A 19,164-nucleotide genomic window follows, 5' to 3' on the forward strand; every position below is an offset into this window, starting at 1 on the left:
CTTCTGATCCAGCCCTCTGCTATGGCCGGGGAAAGCAGTAGAAGATGGCCCAAGTCCTTGGGCCCCTGCACCCATGTGGAAGACCAAGAAGAAGATACTGGCTCCTGGCTTCGGATCGGCTTCTGGTCTCCCACGCAGGCGCAGGGGCCCAAGCACTTGGGCCATCTTCAACTGCTTTTCCAGGCCATAGCAGACATTTGGATTGGAAAAGAAGCAACTAGGATAGGAACTGGTGCACATATGGGATGCCAGTATCACAGGTGGGGACTTAGCCCACCATGCCATAGCACCATTGCCCCTCCCCAAACATTTTAAGTATGCTTTTATAGTCTAGAAGTTTTAAGAGCCAGTGCTGTGGCGCAGCGGGTTAAAGCCCTGGCCTGAAGCACCAGCATCCCATATGGGTGCCAGTTCTGGTCCAGGCCGCCCCTCTTCCGATCCAGCTCTCTGCTATGGCCTAAGAAAGCAGTAGTAGATGGCCCAAGTGCTTGGGCCCCTGCACCCACATGGGAGACCCGGAGGAAGCTCCTGGCTCCTGGCTTCGAATCGGTGCAGCTCCTGGCCATCTGGGGAGTGGGCCAGCAGATGGAGGCCCTCTCTCTCTGTCTCTACCTCTCTCTGTAACTCTGACTTTCAAATAAATAAAATAAATATTAAAAAATAAAGAACATTATATACTTAGAGACCAAAAGTCTGCCAAATGGCAAGCATAAAAAATATGAAGAAAAATATAATCAAATTACTCAGAACTGGTAATTTTGAGGAAACACTAAGGCATCAAGAGAGGAAAGTATAAATCGGATACTGAGAACCACAGATAATGAGGACAGCATGACCCTCTTTGGAAGCATTACAGGTGAGAAGACATAGATGTAGTATACTTTTTGAGGGCAGAAACAAAAATATCTCTGTAAATCTAGGATTCTGTACCCAGCGAAAATCTCTTTCAAAAACAAAAATCAGCTGTAGATGTTTTTAGACATTAAAGATCTGAAAAAATCACCAGGACATCTATATGACAATAAATATTAATGGAAGTCCTTTCAAAAGGAAAGTTACACACAATGGAAATAAAGATGAACAGAAATGAATGGCTAAAAAGCTTACATAAATGGAATTCACTTGATCCAGAAAAACAAACAAAAAGCAGAGAAAGGAAACAAATAATAGACAGGATGAGCAGAAAACAAATAACAAGACCACAGATACACATGTAACCATGTTATTATTTACATTAAATAAAACAATGATCTAATCTCTACCACAAAAGGGAGAGATTATTAGACTGGATTAAAAAGAAAGGGCTAGGTGCCATCTGGTGCAGTGGTTAAAATGTCACTTGGACTACCCACATGTAATATGAGAGTGCATGGGTTTGAATCATGGTTCCTCTTCCAATTCCAGCTTCTAATTAGTGCACATCATGGGAGGCAGCATTATTGGCTCAAATACTTGGGGCCTTGCCATGTACATGGGAGACTCCAGTTGACTTTCAGGGTCTTAATATCATCCTGGCCTGGCCTGGCTCCTACAGGCATTTGGGGAATGAAGCAACAAGTAAGAGTTTCTCTCTCTCTCTCTCTCTCTCTCTCTCTCTCTCTCTCTCTCTCTGCCTTCCCACCCCCTGGATCCCTCTCCATTTCCTTCCCTCCCTCCCTTACCCCCTTTCTCTCTGCCTTTCAAATAAATATAAGTAAACATAAGGTTTTTTTTTTTTTAAGTAAGACCTACCTATATTCTTCCCAGCAAAAAACCATGACAGAACACTTTAAAGATCTAATTAAATGAAGAGTAAAAGCAATGTGTATTGTTGGCTTCTTTGAAACTCAAATATTTAATGAAACTGGCTCTGGCTTCCAACAGGAATGATGGACTTTGTAGTTCACCCTGGAACACATTCCCAGGGTGAATATCAAGTACATTACTGGCAAGTAGATAATGTTGGCCTTATGCCTTTTGTGCTGGGTGGCCTTAAGTGCATGTGTGCATATTTTGAATTTGGCTCTGCATCCCAGTAATTAAAGCCAATGCTGCTTATACTGTAAGGTGGTGGAACCTTCCAGTTGGAACTCTTGGTTGTATTTTAGCAGATCAGGGCACTCTATTTTATACTTGGTGCAACAATAAGAGAACTATCACATTAAATAGACCATTCATATTCTTTATTACTCCCAAAGCAATAGGTTATTAGGGGGTTAGAAGAGAGAAGTGAAATCTGCTGTGAAAGATGTGAGGGTAGTCACAAAGAATTAAAGGCCTGGCTTACAAACATCTAGTACTGTGTAATGCAGTTTAACATTAGGGGAGTCAATATAGATTTCCATTACATGAGTTGATACACTTTTTAGTGAAAATGGAACACAAGAGTTGGAGATGATGCAGGAACTCAATTGAAATCTTCCCAAAACCTTTCAGTACTAGACCTTACACTCCCTGAACTGGCTACAGTTAAGGATCCTAGAGGCTTGCAATTATTCAAAACTGTATACTTTGACTATTCAGTTCATCTATCCTACTAGCTTAACCCTAATTCATGAAATAAGACAATGCTTTTTCATTGTTTTTTTTTTTGCTTTTATTTATTTATTTTTTTTAAAACTTTTATTTAATGCATATAAATTTCCAAAGTACGACTTATGGATTACAATGGTTTTCCCCCCATACCGTCCCTCCCACCCACAACCCTCCCCTTTCCCACTCCCTCTCCCCTTCCATTCACATCAAGATTCATTTTCGATTATCTTAATATACAGAAGATCAGCTTAGTATACATTAAGTATGGATTTCAACAGTTTGCTCCCACACAGAAACATAAAGTGAAAAATAATAGATGATTTTTTTAAATGATGATGAAATCAGATCAGACCTATTGTCATGTTTAATCCCAGTGAGAGTCAAGTTGGGAATTGATAATTTCTTTTTTTTTTTTTTTTTTACAGAGGATCAGTTTAGTATGCATTAAGTAAGGATTTCAACAGTTTGCACCCCCATAGAAACACAAAGTGAAATATATTGTTTGAGTACTCGTTATAGCATTAAATCTCAATGTACAGCACATTAAGGACAGAGATCCTACATGAGGAGTAAGTGCACAGTGACTCCTGTTGTTGACTTTGCCAATTGACACTCCTGTCTATGGCATCAGTAATCTCCCTATGCTCCAGTCATGAGTTTCCAAGGCTATGGAAGCCCTCTGAGTTCTCCGACTCTTATCTTGTTTAGACAAGGTCATAGTCAAAGTGGAGGTTCTCTCCTCCCTTCAGAGAAAGGTACCTCCTTCTTTGATGACCTGTTCTTTCCACTGGGATCTCACTCGCAGAGATCTTTTGCCAGAGTGTCTTGGCTTTCCATGCCTGAAATACTCTCATGAGCTTTTCAGCCAGCTCTGAATGCCTTTAGGGCTGATTCTGAGGCCAGAGTGCTATTTAGGACATCTGCCATTCTATGAGTCTGCTGAGTATCTCACTTCCCATGTTGGATCACTCTCCCCTTTATTTACTCCATCAGTTAGCGTTAGCAGGTACTAGACTTGTCTATGTGCTCCCTTTGACTCCCAGTCCCTTCACCATGACCAACTGTGAACTGAAACTGATCACCTGGAACAGTGAGATGGCATTGGTACATGCCACCTCGATGGGATTGAATTGGAATCCCCTGGTATGCTTCCAACTCCACCACTTGGGGCAAGTCAGCCTGAGCATGTCCCAAATTATACATCTCTTCTTTTTCATTGTTTTAAATCTAATGTTATGCAACATAATTATCACTAAATTAAAAGGTGGTAACTTCCTTATCTTAAAAAAAAATAAGGTGACACAAGTCACAACGTTGCATATCCTATGGAAATCAGTCTGTATATATAACACAGAGTAAATGAGCATGAATATTGGAATGAAAAATTACTGGTTGTGATCCCAAATCCATCCCTCAGCAGCTCTTTCAACTTCATAAAAATAAGATTCATAAAATGTTATGTAGTCAGTTTTGTTTCCCAAATGCTGTCATGAAAATACATTCCACATACTCTTTTGCAACATGGCTTTGCCAGTCCCCTACAAGACTCTTTGAATCTGGGCTGGCCTTAGTGACTTTCTTGTAACCAGCATAATGTGAACAAGGAGATGCTTCATGACTCTCCAGACTGGGACAAAAGGAGGCTTACAGCTCTGGCTAGGTCCCTTGGATTGGTTGTTCCCCAGAAAGCCTGCTGCCATTATTCTGGAAGCCTGAATCTCATTAAGAGGTCATAGCTGTTGTCTCCAGTTGACAGTCTCAACTGGACTTGCCTTCAACTCTTGTGGACCTCAGCACCGAACCTTTCAGTGAAGTTTCTAGGTGATTTTGAGCTCTCAGCCATTCCTGTCACTTGCGCTGTTCCAGTAAGAAGTCAGCACGGCCCCAGGCATCATGGAGCAGAGACAGGTGCTCTGTGAATCCTTGACCTAGAGCATTTGGGAACATCACATAATGATTTTTGCTATTATATATCTAAGTTTGGGGTGATTTTGAGAACTGAGAACTTAATGTATGAAGTAATTTATTAAACAGTCTATTAGACCTCACAAAAGGTTAATTTCCTACTTTTATTTCTCCTTAGATTGAGCTCAGATAGTCACATTAGAATTGGTAATGTGCCAAAACTCTGCAATGCCTTAAATGAAGTGTTAGCCTTGGGGCCAACACTGTGGCACATAGAGTTAAGCAGCTGCCCATGACACCAGCATCCCATGTGAGCTCTGGTTCAAGGCCAGCTCCCTGCTAATGCAACTGAGAGAGCAGTGAAAGCAGAAGCGTGTGGGCCCCTGCCACCCACATGGGAGACCCGGATGTGGTTCCAGGCTCCTGGCTTTGGCATGGCTCATCTCTGGTCATTCCAACCATCTGGGGATTAAAGCTGACGATGGACAATCTCCTTTTCTCTGCCTCTCCCTTCCTCTAACTCTGCCTTTCCAATAAATAAATACATCTTTTTTTAAAAAAGAGAAATGTTAGCCCTGAACAAATACATATCTTTGCATAAAGCACTGTGCATAGTTTTTGAATTCCCACTTTAGTAGCTACTATATCTCTTTTTCAAAAGTTATATAGAGTTAAAGAAATAAAAATTCTGTGCCCAATGTTCCTGTGCAGTTTAGTTGTTTTTTTTTTTAAAGAAGAAATGTATTTTCTCTTGAATGTTAACATCCAGTAATAATGATGACTGTATTAGATCCACAGTTAGTAGGGTAGGCCTTGATGCATAGGCACAGTCACAGCTAAGTTGGAAGCCTGCAGTTTTCTCAGCATGATCCTTGTGTAGGGAACTCTCAGGAACAACATGCCATCGCATTAAGTTATTCCTCTTTTAGCCAGTTTATTATTTCAACACATAGCTTTCCCTAAAAATGCAATCATACTGTTGCTTTCTATTGTACATACTTCTAAATATATAATGATTTGAGTTTTGCTAAGAATAAAAACAAGCTATGTGGCACTAACTCTGTCCGGGATGCAACCCTGGCTCCAGGGCAAACGTGGATTGTTCAAGTATAAAACAGAGCAGGTCATCCTGAAGCTTTGCTTCTTATCATTGAGCGGCAGGACTAAGGTTATGCTCCCTGGAAAAATGTTAAGCAGATATGAAATTCTTAATATTTATTAATTAGAAACTTCAATATTTATGCCTATTGGAAAAGCTTTAGTTTTCTCAACATGGATAAAAGGAAACAGTAAAAGATTCAAATTTACCAAGAAATGTGTAATTATTGTTAATAAACATTCATTTTGGTTTCCCCAACCCACTCACCCTCAGGGTAAAATCCAGACAAAAACCCTAACAATAACAATGATGATGACAAAGCATATGTAGAAGAATAGGAGATGAATACTAGTTGCATCCTCCCAAATGAGTCCAAATGAGACAGGCTTCCTAGGTAAGATGTGGTATCTGACTTTTCTCTGTGATCATGTCAGCTGTTAATAGGGTTCAATTTATTAATTGTGTGAAAGAAACAGAGAAGCAGAAAGAGGGAGAGCTGTCATTCACTGGCTCACTCGCCAAATAACCACAATAGCAGTGATGCCAAAACTGGGAACTCGGAAGTCAAGCCTGGTCTCTTTCATGAGGCTTCCTGCTTCGGCAAACCCATCACCTGAGTCACTAGCCATCACCTGCCAGGCATTATCCATGCCCAGGTATGCTGATACCAGATGTGGACATCCTAACCAAGATCCTAATCACTAGGCTAATTGTTCTCCCCTGACAGCTGTTACAATGACACTGAATGACACTTATGACACTTTTTTCCTCTGGTCTATGTTTGGCATCAAAATATACTTTTAGATGTGGCTTTAAAGAATCTTTATTGGACATATCGCATATTCCTCTATTGGACAAGCATAAAATTTTTTCTTCACTGTTTTGAAATAGATTATGATTTAGTGCTGTTTTATGCAAGTCTAAAAATTCATTGTGGCGGGGGGAGGTTGTTGGCATGGTGGCATAGTTAGTGTAACCTCAGTCTGCAGCGCCAGCATCCCATATGGACACCAGTTCCAGTCCTGGCTGCCCCACTTCCAATCCAGCTCCCCGCTAATGTGCTTGGGAAAGCAGCAGATGATGCCCCAAGGGCTTGAACCTCTGCACCCATAAGGGAGAGCCGAATGAAGTTTCTGGCACCAAGCTTTGGCTTGGCCCAGCCCTGGTCATTCTGGCCATTTTGGGGATGAACCAGTGATTTCCTTCTAGTCTTTTCAGATACACCATAAATATCATATATTTTCATTTCCTATGTATGTGTTTATAGTGTATATATTGCTGTCCAAGTGTGTAGACTTATTTTTATAATCTTTTTGGGTTAGATAGAAAGGAGAAAGATTTCATTTGCAAGTTGAGAGGCAATATTGTGTATAGGTCACAGGAATTAACAGTAGTTGGGCTTGATTTACCAATGGGGTTTCATGTCTATGATGAAAGTATTCTCCCTGGTTTGCTTGCTTGCTGCTTGCTTAATATAGGCTCACGTGATTCATAGTGCAAAATGTATTCTATTAAAAATCATTGCATTAGTACTCACAACTCCTATTCCCCGGCCATCTTTCCCTCTCTCTCTCTCTCTCTCTCTCTCTCTCTCTCACACACACACACACACACACACACACACGTAAAATAATCACAGTCAACTTAACCTTTAACCTAGGTCCTGCTGAAAATTGAGACTACTTTGTCATCTAACAGTTCTGAGTTTCAGCTTATCAATGGGTCTCTGCTGGTAAAATTACAGCTTTAAATGTATATATGAGATTATTGAAATGTCATGAATTGAGTATCTGCCTTAAGCAACTAAAAAGGAGAATGAAATAAGTACTGTACTCACTTGTTAGGGAAAATTAAAGAAAAAGTAAACAAAAACTAGCTATTTCATTTTCTTTTTTTTTTCTTTTCTTTCTTTTTTTTGACAGGCAGAGTGGACAGTGAGAGAGAGAGAGAGAGAGAGAGAGAGAGAAAGGTCTTCCTTTGTCATTGGTTCACCCTCCAATGGCCGCTGCAGCCGGCACGCTGCAGCCGGCGCACTGCACTGATCCTAAGCCAGGAGCCAGGTACTTCTCCTGGTCTCCCATGCGGGTGCAGGGCCCAAGCACTTGGGCAATCCTCCACTGCCCTCTCAGGCCACAGCAGAGAGTTGGATAGGAAGAGGAGTGACCGGGACAGAATCCGGCACCCGACCGGGACTAGAACCCAGGTACCGGTGCCGCAGGTGGAGGATTAGCCTTCCAATAGGCTCTTAACTGGAGTCTTTTGGTTCTCCTATGTATAGGATCATGTCAACTACTAACAGGCATAATTAGGAGGATTAGCCTATTGAGCCACAGCGCCGGCCCTAGCTATTTCATTTTAAAGACTACTAAAATTAATAAATCACTAGCAATGCTAATTCTTAAGAAATAGAGAAATACCAGTTTTCACTGTTGTGAAGAATGATAGTAAGTGTATGAATACTTTTTTATGGATATCAAATAATATTTTGTTAGTATTATAAACAATTTCATACAAATAAATTCAATGACTTTGATAATTTGGGTAAATCTGTTGAAATATATAAATTAACCAAGAAAGTTAAATAAGAATTCAAAATTTGAAACTGTTTTATATGGATTAAAATATTCATTTCCTAACAACTTTCTCCATAAAGATGGCTTGAATGTCTGCTCACATTACATCTGTTCCACACTGTACTGGGTTGGTAGCCACTGAAATGAAGCACATTAAAGGAATGAAATGCATAAAGAACCAAAAGAAAATAGGAAAAAGTCTTCATTATGGGTCACATGATTGGCTATAAAATTCCAAGAATAATCCAAAAAAGCCTCTACTCTTTCGGCATGCATTTAGGGAGGTGACAATGTACCAGATAACTGTATATTTTTCTAGTAGCAGAAGAACTGAAGTACAGTATGTAGAGGGAAAAGGTTATACGTTGTTAGACAGGAATTTAGCTTAGTGGTTAAGCTACTAGTTAAGATGTCATGTCCCACAGACCCTGGACGATAGCAGTCATGACTCAAGTAACTGGGATTCCTGCCACCAACACGATAGAACTCTGATGAGTTTCCAGCTCCTGGTTTTGGTCTCAGCCCAGCCCTGACTGTTGTAAGTTGGCATTTGGCAGTGAGCTAGTGAATAAGAGCTCTCTTTCTCTCTTGTAGTATCGTCCACCTCCGTCTCCCTCTCTGCCTCAAAAATAAATTTTACATTGTGCATCAACCGTCAGGACAAGAGCTGATCAAGTCACTATTTCTCATAGTGTCCATTTCATTTCAACAAGTTTCCCCTTTGGTGCTCAGTTAGTTGTCGCCGATCAGGGAGAACATATGATATTTATCCGTTTTAGTATTTTTTTTGTTCTAGTACCATTGGTTGAACTCTGTAATTAACACACAATTATTCTTAGCTGTTTATATTTTAACTAAAAAGTGATCCCTGTTAGGAATTTGGAAAACATTATGCTGAGTGAAATAAGCCAATCCCAAAGGGACAAATACCACTTGTTCTCCTTGATAGGTGACAACCAACTGAGCACCAAAAAGGAAACCTGTTAAAGTGAATGAACACTAGGAGAAACGGTGACTTGATCAGCCCTCACCCTGGCTGTTGAAGAGCAACTTGATATGTTATCCCTCTTAGTATTTTTTTGTTTGTTCTACTTAATACTTTTGGTTGAATACTGTAATCAATACACAATTCTTCTTAAGTGCTGAAACTTAACTGAAAAGTGATCGCTGTTAAATATAAGAGTGGGAATAAGAGAGGGAAGAGATGTGCAATTTGGGACATGCTCAAGCTGACTTACCTCAAACGGTAGAATTAGAAACATACCAGGGGATTCCAATTCAATCCCATCGAGGTGGCATGTACCAATGCCATCTCACTAGTCCCAGTGATCAATTTCTGTTCACAATTGATCATAATGATAGGACTAAGAACCAAAGGGATCGCATAAACAAGAATAGTGTCTGCAAATACTAGCTGATAGAATCAAAAAGGGAGAGAATGATCCAACATGGGAAGTGAGATACACAGCAGACCCATAGAATGGCAGATGTCCTAAACAGCACTCTGGCCTCAGAATCAGCCCTCAAGGCATGCGGATCCTGCTGAAAAGCCCATGAGACTATTTCAGGCATGGAAAGCCAAGACACTCTGGGGGGGGGGGAAAAAGACCTAAATGAAAGATCTCCGTGAGTGAGATCCCAGTGGAAAGAATGGGTCATCAAAGAAGGAGGTACCTTTCTCTGAAGGGAGGAGAGAACTTCCACTTTGACCATGGCCTTGTCTAAATATGATCAGAGTCGGTGAACTCAGGGGGCTTCCATAGCCTTGGCAGCTCATGACAAGAGCCTAGGGTGATTACTGAGGCCATAAACAAGAGTGTCAATTTGGTAAGTCAACAACAGGAGTCACTGTGCACTTACTCCTCATGTAGAATCTTTGCCCTTAGTGTGCTGTACATTGAGATTTAATGCTATAACTAGTACTCAAACAGTATTTTTCACTTTATGTTTCTGTGTGGGAGCTAACTGTTGAAATCTTTACTTAATGTATGCTAAACTGATCTTCTGTATATAAAGAGAAACGAAAATGAATCTTGATGTGAATGGAAGGGGATAGGGAGTGGGAAAGGGGAGGGTTGCGGGTGGGAGGGACGTTATGGGGGTGGGGGAGCCATTGTAATCCATAAGCTGTACTTTGGAAATTTATATTCATTAAATAAAAGTTTAAAAATAAATTAATTAATTAATTAATTAATTTAAAAAAATTTAAATACATTGAAATGAATTAACCAAAACAAGTGAGCCTCCAAGTTGAAAATACAAAAAGCTACTAACAGAAATTAAAGAACATTTAAATGATCGATAAGTTATACTATGTTCATGGATTGGAAAACTCAGTAAATATGCAATTTCAAATGCTCCCATAGTTCTGAAACGATCTCAATTAAAATAATAGTAGTCATACCTATAGACAAACTGATTCTGAAATGAATGTGGCTACAAAATAGGGCCTAAAAAATCCAAAAGAATCTTATAAAGTAAAAATGCATAAAAATATTTCAGCTTACTTGTTTTCAAAACTGAAAGTAACAATATTAGTGTACATATGTACAGGATAGAAAAAGCATTCAATGGAATCAAATACAGAACTCCTGAATAGAGATATATATAGATTTTGATAGACTCCAAAACAATTCAGATCTAAATGGTAAACATTATAAATCTCCTAAAAGAAATATAATAAAATATCTTCTTTATAGCAGACTAAAAAGGACAAAAAGCCCGTAAAACATGAAAAAGTAGATTTTGTAAATTTTATAAATATCTATTCATTAAAAGCCACCATTACGGAAATGAAAAACAAAAGTCATAGAGAAAATATTTGCAGAGCCATGAATTAAACCTAAGCATTCTGATGGGGGAGGTGGACATCTTAACTGCTAGGCTGAATACCCACTCACTTCATACAATATTCTTTAAGAACAAAAATTATCTATTGATCCATGCACAAGTATGAGTCTCAATATAAACACAATATTACATTAACTTGAAAAAGCCTAATATGAAGAAACTTACAGAAAATAAACATATTTATGGATTTTGAAAATTGGCACCGTTAATATATACTAATAGTCAGAAGTGTGACTCTTTCTAGAGGTTGGGATAAATTTGAAGAGACCAAGAGGAAACTTCCTGGAATATTGAAAACACTCTATATTTCAACATTTGACAAATCTCAGCAAACCATACCCTTAAATAAGCTTATCACTCTATATAAATTTTACCACAAGGAGAAAGAAGTTCAGAAAAATCAAGGTGATGATGTGGAATAGCTGCATTTCTTATTCATTTGTGGGAGAAGTCTAATACAGAACAACTAGTTTGTGACACTTGCCAGTATGTACTAAAGTGAACACAGGTAGAATATTCACAAAGTTGATAGGAGACATGTATAATGAAAAACCATGCGTGAATTTCATTATTTTTTGCACCAAAATAAACTCATGTTTTTTATACATTTTATTCATTTTTATTTCCTTTGTAATGCAGAGACAAGGAGAAACAGAGAAACAGACATTTCATCCACTGATTCACTCTCCAAATATCTGAAATAGCCATATGGGCCAGGCTGACACTAGGGGCCCAGAATTCAATCCAGGTCTCCCACGTGGATGTACCTGAGCCATCATCTGACACCTCCCAGAATGTGCATTAGCAGGAAGCTAGACTGCAGGCAGAGTTGCTGGACTTCACTCTGACATGGATATGGGCATCCCAATTATTGTCTTAAATGTGGTGCCAAATCCCTATCCATCCCAAATTTGTCTTAATTTCTTTTTCCTATGAGCTTTTAAAGTACCCTCATATACATACCTTGTGACCTGGTATTTTCATATCTTGTTATTTACCCAGAAAAGATTTCACTTGGGATACAAGCTTTTCTTATCATAGACCTAGAGTTCAAATCATGCATATGCTTCTTATTCTAGCTTCCTGCTAATTCTTGCCCTTGGAGGTAGCAGGTGATGGCCCATGTGGAAGACCTGGATTGAGTTCAGTCTCCTGGCTTCAGCGTGGCCCAATCCTAACTAATGTGGATAATGTAGATGGAAAAATCTCATGAATATTTGTCTCTCTGTCTCTCTCTGTCTTTCTCTCATTCTCTCTCTTTCTGGCTCTCTGCTTGTCTAAAAAATAAACCAAAAATTTAAACTATATACGGATGAGTATATTGACAGAAGAAATATTAAAAATGACCAGGCCTCTTTATTTATAATTTATATAAATGAAAATCAAGCCAATTGTCCACCAAAAAGGAGGATAGGATTTTGTCAAGTGATAATATTGACATTTTGCAGCGAGTAATTATTATGTGGCATCTATCTAATGCATCATTCAGTAGCACATATGTCCTCTGCCCTCTAGACACCACTAGCAACCTTATTTTTGTGAGGACCAAAAATATCTCCAGACATTGTCAAATGTACCCTCAGTAATCAAAATCACACCCAACTGAGATCAAACAGAATAAATAAACAAGGCATATTAATAATTCATATTCTTTAAGAAGGAACAATTAATGAATTTAAATGAAAATAGTCTGCTAATACATGTTTAACAACTTGTTCTATGAGGAGGAATTGAGGGGGGTAACATGTACTCTGAGGAGGAAGCAAAGGGAAAGCTGCTAAGATAAGGAGAATTTGACAATATCCACAGTGTCTACCAATGTGTTAATGCCTAGCTTTTGGGTGGCTTTACATTCACATTTCCACAGAAAGCATTTTTAACATTTGGGCTATACCACAAAGTACATGAAAAATAGGTAAAGCTCCATTTAGTGAGTTTATAGATGCTGTTTGGCAATTTATTGAGGATATTATGTAAAAATATATGAACCCATTAAGTTGTTCATTAACAGTCAGGGCTATGCTGATCAAGTCACCGTTTCCCATAGTGTCCATTCCACTTCAACAGGTTTCCTTTTTGGTGTTCAGTCAGTTGTCACCAATCAGGGAGAACATATGGTATTTGTCCCTTTGGGACTGGCTTATTTCACTCAGCATGATGTGTTCCAGATTCCTCCATTTTGTTGCAAATGACTGGATTTCGTTGTTTCTTACTGTGGTATAGTATTCTAAAGAGTACATATCCCATAATTTCTTTATCCAGTCTACCGTTGATTGGCATTTAGGTTGGTTCCAGGTCTTAGCTATTGTGAATTGTGCTGCAATAAACAGCACAACTTAATACATTATCCCTCTTAGTAGTTTCTTTGTCTGTTCTACTTAATATGACTGGTTTAATTCTGTAATTAATTCACAGTTATTCTTAAGTGTTGAAATTTAACTGAAATGTGATCCCTGTTAAACATAAGAGTGGGAATAAGAGAGGGAAGAGATGTATAATTTGGGACATGCTCAAGCTGACTTGCCCAAAATGGTAGAGTTAGAAACATACCAGGGTACTCCAATTTAATCCCATCAAGGTGGCATGTACCAATGTCATCTCACTATTCCAAGTGATCAATTTCAGTTCACAATTGATCATAATGAAAGGACTAAGAGTCAAAGGGAGCACATAAGCAAGTCTAGGACCTGCTAACACTAACCGATAGAATAAATAAAGGGGAGAGTGATCCAACATGGGAAGTGAGATACTCAGCAGACTCATAGAATGGCAGATGTCCTAAATAGCACTCTGGCCTCAGAATAAGCCCTAAAGGCATTCGGATCTGGCTGAAAAGCCCATGAGAGTATTTCAGGCATGGAAAGCCAAGACACTCTGGCAAAAGATCTCTGTGAGTGAGATCTCAGTGGAAAGAACAGGTCTTCAAAGAAGGAGGTACCTTTCTCTGAAGGGAAGAGAGAACCTCCACTTTGACTATGACCTTGTCTAAACCAGATAAGAGTTGGAGAACTCAGAGGGCTTCCATAGCCTTGGAAACTCATGACTGGAGCATAGGGAGATTACTGATGCCATAGACAGGAGTGTCAATTGGTAAAGTCAACAACAGGAGTCACTGTGCACTTACTCCTCATGTAGGATCTCTGTCCTTAATGTGCTGTGCATTGAAATTTAATGCTATAACGAGTACTCAAACAGTATATTTCACTTTGTGTTTCTATGGGGGTGCAAACTGTTGAAATCTTTACTTAATGTATACTAAACTGATCCTCTGTAAAAAAAAAAAATAAAAAAGAAAAAAACTATCAACTCCCAACTTGATTCTCACTGGGATTAAACATGACAATAGGTCTGATCTGATTTCATCATCATTTAAAAAAAATCATCTATTATTTTTCACTTTATGTTTCTGTGTGGGAGCAAACTGTTGAAATCCTTACTTAATGTATACTAAGCTGATCTTCTGTATATTAAGATAATCGAAAATGAATCTTGATGTGAATGGAAGGGGAGAGGGAGTGGGAAAGGGGAGGGTTGTGGGTGGGAGGGACGGTATGGGGGGGAAGCCATTGTAATCCATTATTCGTACTTTGGAAACTTATATTCATTAAATAAATTTAAAAAAAAAAGAACCAAAAAAAATAAAAAAATAAAATAAATAACCTTGAAAAAACAATAAAAAAAATATATGAACCCATAAGCTTAGAAGTCTACTAATTTTGTGATTTTATAATACTTGTAGCACTAATATTTGTTCTTAGTATCTATAACTTGTTTCCAATTAATGAAAGCAGATGATCCCAAATTTTTAGTGATTTATATCTTTAAATATATATTTCCTTTTTATATATTATAAATTCAAAATGTATTTTTATCATTCCCTCTTTAAGAAGTAACTGATTTATATTTTCATTTTACATACATATATGGGTATGAAGAGGTCCCTTATATGCAGAAGTAACTGAAAGTCATAAAAGATGTCTCAGTCAGAAATCCAAGTTGACAGTGGGATCACTGCCATTCTTTCTCTTGAAACTATAAGGTATATAAAATGTGATACTGCATTCTATTTACAGGTGAGCAGAAAGGAAAAAGTAGTCAAGAAAAGTAGCACAAATTTTGACTCTGTAAGTAAGATTCACTATCAGTTTGTCAGCCAATTTGAAGGACCAACAAAATAAATAAAATTGCTTTCATAATAATTTAACATTGACATTTGACTTTCCTTGTTCATCTCCGTTGTTTTTTTTTTCTCTGCAGACTCAAAATGGTGGCTGATTAAAACTGCTTATTCAGTAAGGAATTATTTAACTTTTTTTGGCTTTGAAAAATTCCTGGATTGATTTTTAAATTAGCACCTCATATATTAATGGACTCCCTGAAGCTAACATTACTTCTATTCAAAGCAATCGGCATTTTGCTTTGAAATCAGTGTCACTGTGTAATCAGGGGAAATCATGCTTTCTTTTTTTCTTTCTTTTTTCTTTTTTTTTTTTTTTTTTGACATCAGAGTTAGACAGTGAGAGAGAGAGACAGAGAGAGTTATAGACAGAGAGAGACAGAGAGAAAGGTCTTCCTTCCACTGGTTCACCCCCCAAATGGCTGCTACGGCCGGTGCTGCACTGATCCAAAGCCAGGATCCAGGTGCTTCCTCCTGGTCTCCCACGTGGGTGCAGGGCCCAAGCACTTGGGCCGTACTCCACTGTCTTCCCGGGCCACAGCAGAGAGCTGGACTGGAAGAGGAGCAACCGGGACTAGTACCCAGCATCCCAACCAGGACTAGAACCCGGGGTGCCCGTGCCACAGGTGGAGGATTAGCAAGTGAGCTGCGGCGCCGGCCAAATCATGCATTCTAAACTGTGTTCACTCACATCACACATGTGTAATTTCTTAGAAAGAAGAATATGTTCGCAGAATGTAAAGTAAATGTTAGTGATGAGATTGCAAAATTCAATTATCCATTTCTTCTTCATCTTTCAATAGAGTTAAAAAAATACCTAATTTTGAAAGAATTTCATTAACTTCTTTAAAATTTTAGTGATGGTTCAGGTGCATACAATGGAAGTTAGTTTTTACTCATCCAGTGGCTGCATCTATGTTCATGAAGCTTAGTTTACAATTCATAAACTCCTCATAAGCCTCTCTGCTTATAATTAGCCTTGTGGACACTAGATAGCAATACAAAATGTTTACAAAAGGAGGGACACTGGACTTGGTCTGGAAGCGGTCCTTAACATGTCACACATGTGCATATATGAAGGTGTTATCTAAATTGTTAGTGACAGGCAAAGCAACTGCCCCTTTCAAATACAGAAACATGAATTAGTGTGCTTTGTTATAAATGTAAAAGTATGCCCTAACACAAATGCAGTACCACAATATAGTTGTAGTAATGTGATAAGAAATCTCATTTCATATAATTCATTATAAATTATAATTAATTTACACATTTGCCATTGCATGTCTAGCACAACTGTTTGGTATCTCCTGTTTATAAAATTTGCAACCTTAAAATCATTTCAAAGGCCAGCTGTATGGCCTGACAGTTAAGACAGTGGTTAAGATGCCCATATCTTGAATCAGACTACCTGGGTTCAATTTCTGTCTCTGGCTCCTGACTTTGGTTTCCTGCAATTTCAGAAGGAAGCATGTGAGGAAGCCAAAATGACACAAGTAATGGAGTTCCTGCCTCCCACCTACAAGCCCTGTATTGAATTCCTACATCCTGGCTTCAGACAAAGCCATCCCAACTACTGTAGGTGTGGAGAGTGAACCAGCAAACAGGAGCTCTTTGTCTTTCTCTATTTCTCAAATTATATATATTTTTAAAAATTGCTTCTAAACATCCCTAACGATATGAAACACATTGAACTTTCTTGTAATTCAGACCTAAATGCAGTTTGTTTTATGCAGGCACTTTCTACCTTAGTTCTTCAGAATATGACCATAATCTCCTATAATTATGAAGTACTTCATACCTTGAGCAAATTTTACAGCCCACTAAAAATCTAATTAATGTTAAGTTCAAATTGGTTCTCTTGCACTGATGTTGCTCTGAATAGTTGGCTTGGCTGGAATATAAAGTGCACTTTCCTTCGACCTTATATAACTGAATGCAAGGGTAGCTCATTAAGAGACTTGTAGCATTTCTCTTGCATGGATATATTACTAATGCTTGGCTCTCAGAAGCAGAAAAGGAGAATGGAGGTCAACCGATGAGAGTTCAGGCAAGATCAAAAACTACGTGCACTTTGGTGCCTCTCTTAGTTTGCTGTTGACATTGGGCAGGAAGTAAGTCTCTCAAAGTCAGATGTCAAGGAAAGTTGTTATGCCTTCCACGTGCTGACCTTTCTAATTTGGGTTTTATAGTGTTCAGCCTGAGATAGTTTAGCCTTATTAATTTATTCAAAGCAATGTTTTTGTTGTGATTTTTGAGTATATGTATAAGGTAACTGTTGTGTCGACTTTAAATCTTCCCGGACCTAAGTCTTGCTAAATCTGTGTGCTGGTCATGATTTCCTTATAAACTTTGACCAGATGCATGTACTTGAACATACTTTGGCTCATGCCAGGGGCCTGTATTTCTTCTCTCCTGCCCCAACATATATGAGTTGCCCAGACATGTGGGGAGATTGACAAGTATGAAACCACTCTCAACTAATGGAGATAACTCCTTTTCCCTCTCTTTCCAATGTAGGGATTCCTGACCTAGTTTAATAAAACTCTAGGTAGTATATCAGGATGAGTCTCAGGTGGCTAATAGCAAATGCCAACTTGGCAGTGTATACTTGGATAATTTTCTTCTGTTTCATTTCTGTTTCTTAAGATTTAGTTATTTATTCGAAATGCAGAAGTACAGAGAGAGAAGGAGAGTGAGAGAGAGAAATCTTCCATCTACTGGGTCACTCCCCAAATGGTCACAATGGCCAGGAATGCACCATGCCGAAACCAAGAGCCAGGAGATACCTTCCAGTTTCCAATGTGGTTGCAGGTGCCCACGGACTTGGGCCATCTTCCGCTGCTTTCCCAGGTGCAGTAAAAGGGAGCTGGATTGGAAGTGGAGCAGTCAGTACTCAAACTAGTACCAAAAAGAGGTTCTGGTACTGCTGGCAGGGGCATAAAACGTTCTATACCACAGCACCAGCCCCACCCCTCTTCCATTTCCTCACTCTTGCTTCCTAGGAGCGCTTCCTAAATAAAGTGTTGCATCACAAACAGTCCCTCTCTTTGCTTTCTAGAACCGCAGGCAAGTCGGTCAGTAAGACCCAGAATACTGGACATAGCAGGAGTGGTTATTAAATGTAGTTGTCTCATGCTTTATGATACGATACATATTCTTAGACTAATTTCTAAGCTTTTTTTATTTCACTGGAAAATTTTTAAAAAAATAATAAAAGATTAATTTAATATTGCCAACTTTTTAAAAACCAGCATGAATACTTAAAAACAGAGTAAGCGCATTTTTACCACCTTAGGTCCTAAGATTGTGAATGTACTTGAATCTAAGAGATATTACATGATAGGGTCTGATGTTAAGTTATGAACGTCTTGAAGCAGTTCCTTCATCTGTAAATTGGAGGTTATAATAGTATGATAGTTACAATACTAGCATAGGAGGTAATCATCAGATTTCTTTTGTGCATAAGTCAACCTCAAATTAAGGGGCTTAAAATGCTAAGTTTCGCTTACTCAGGATTCTACAGTTTGGCCTGCATTTAACAGGCATTTCTCAAGTTGCTCGGTCTTCGCTGGTGTGATTCGTGTAGTTGTGATCCTCTAAGTTCCAGAGAGTCGGGCAGTTCCGGAGGGCCTAACCATCCACATCAGGGGCAGAACCTGGGCACGTTGATTCTCCCCCACGAAGCTGCACTGAGGACTTCCAGGGATTCTTATTTTGAGACAATAAGCATATTAAGTGGGATAGAGTGGAAAATACAGTATCTGAAAATAAAATTGTTCTTCATATTACAAAATTAGCCTAAGGGAAACTAAGCATATTTTTGTATTTTTCTCATTTCAGACTAAATATTAAACAGATGCAGAAATAGAACACAGTTCCTGCTACCAGGAGCACCAGGGTTAATAATCTCTGGTCAGAGTTTTCCTTTTATACACTAATCATGTAGAGTACAGTTTGCCTAGTGTGTTGTAGGTAACTTCTAATAACAACATGGCTGCCGCAGGAATTCCATATGTAATTTTCTACCCCATCAGACTCAGAGGATT

This window comes from Oryctolagus cuniculus, chromosome 12, assembly GCF_051225735.1.
Source record: "Oryctolagus cuniculus isolate XC-2025 breed Fujian yellow rabbit chromosome 12, ASM5122573v1, whole genome shotgun sequence".
In the NCBI taxonomy this organism is placed as follows: Eukaryota; Metazoa; Chordata; class Mammalia; order Lagomorpha; family Leporidae; genus Oryctolagus; species Oryctolagus cuniculus.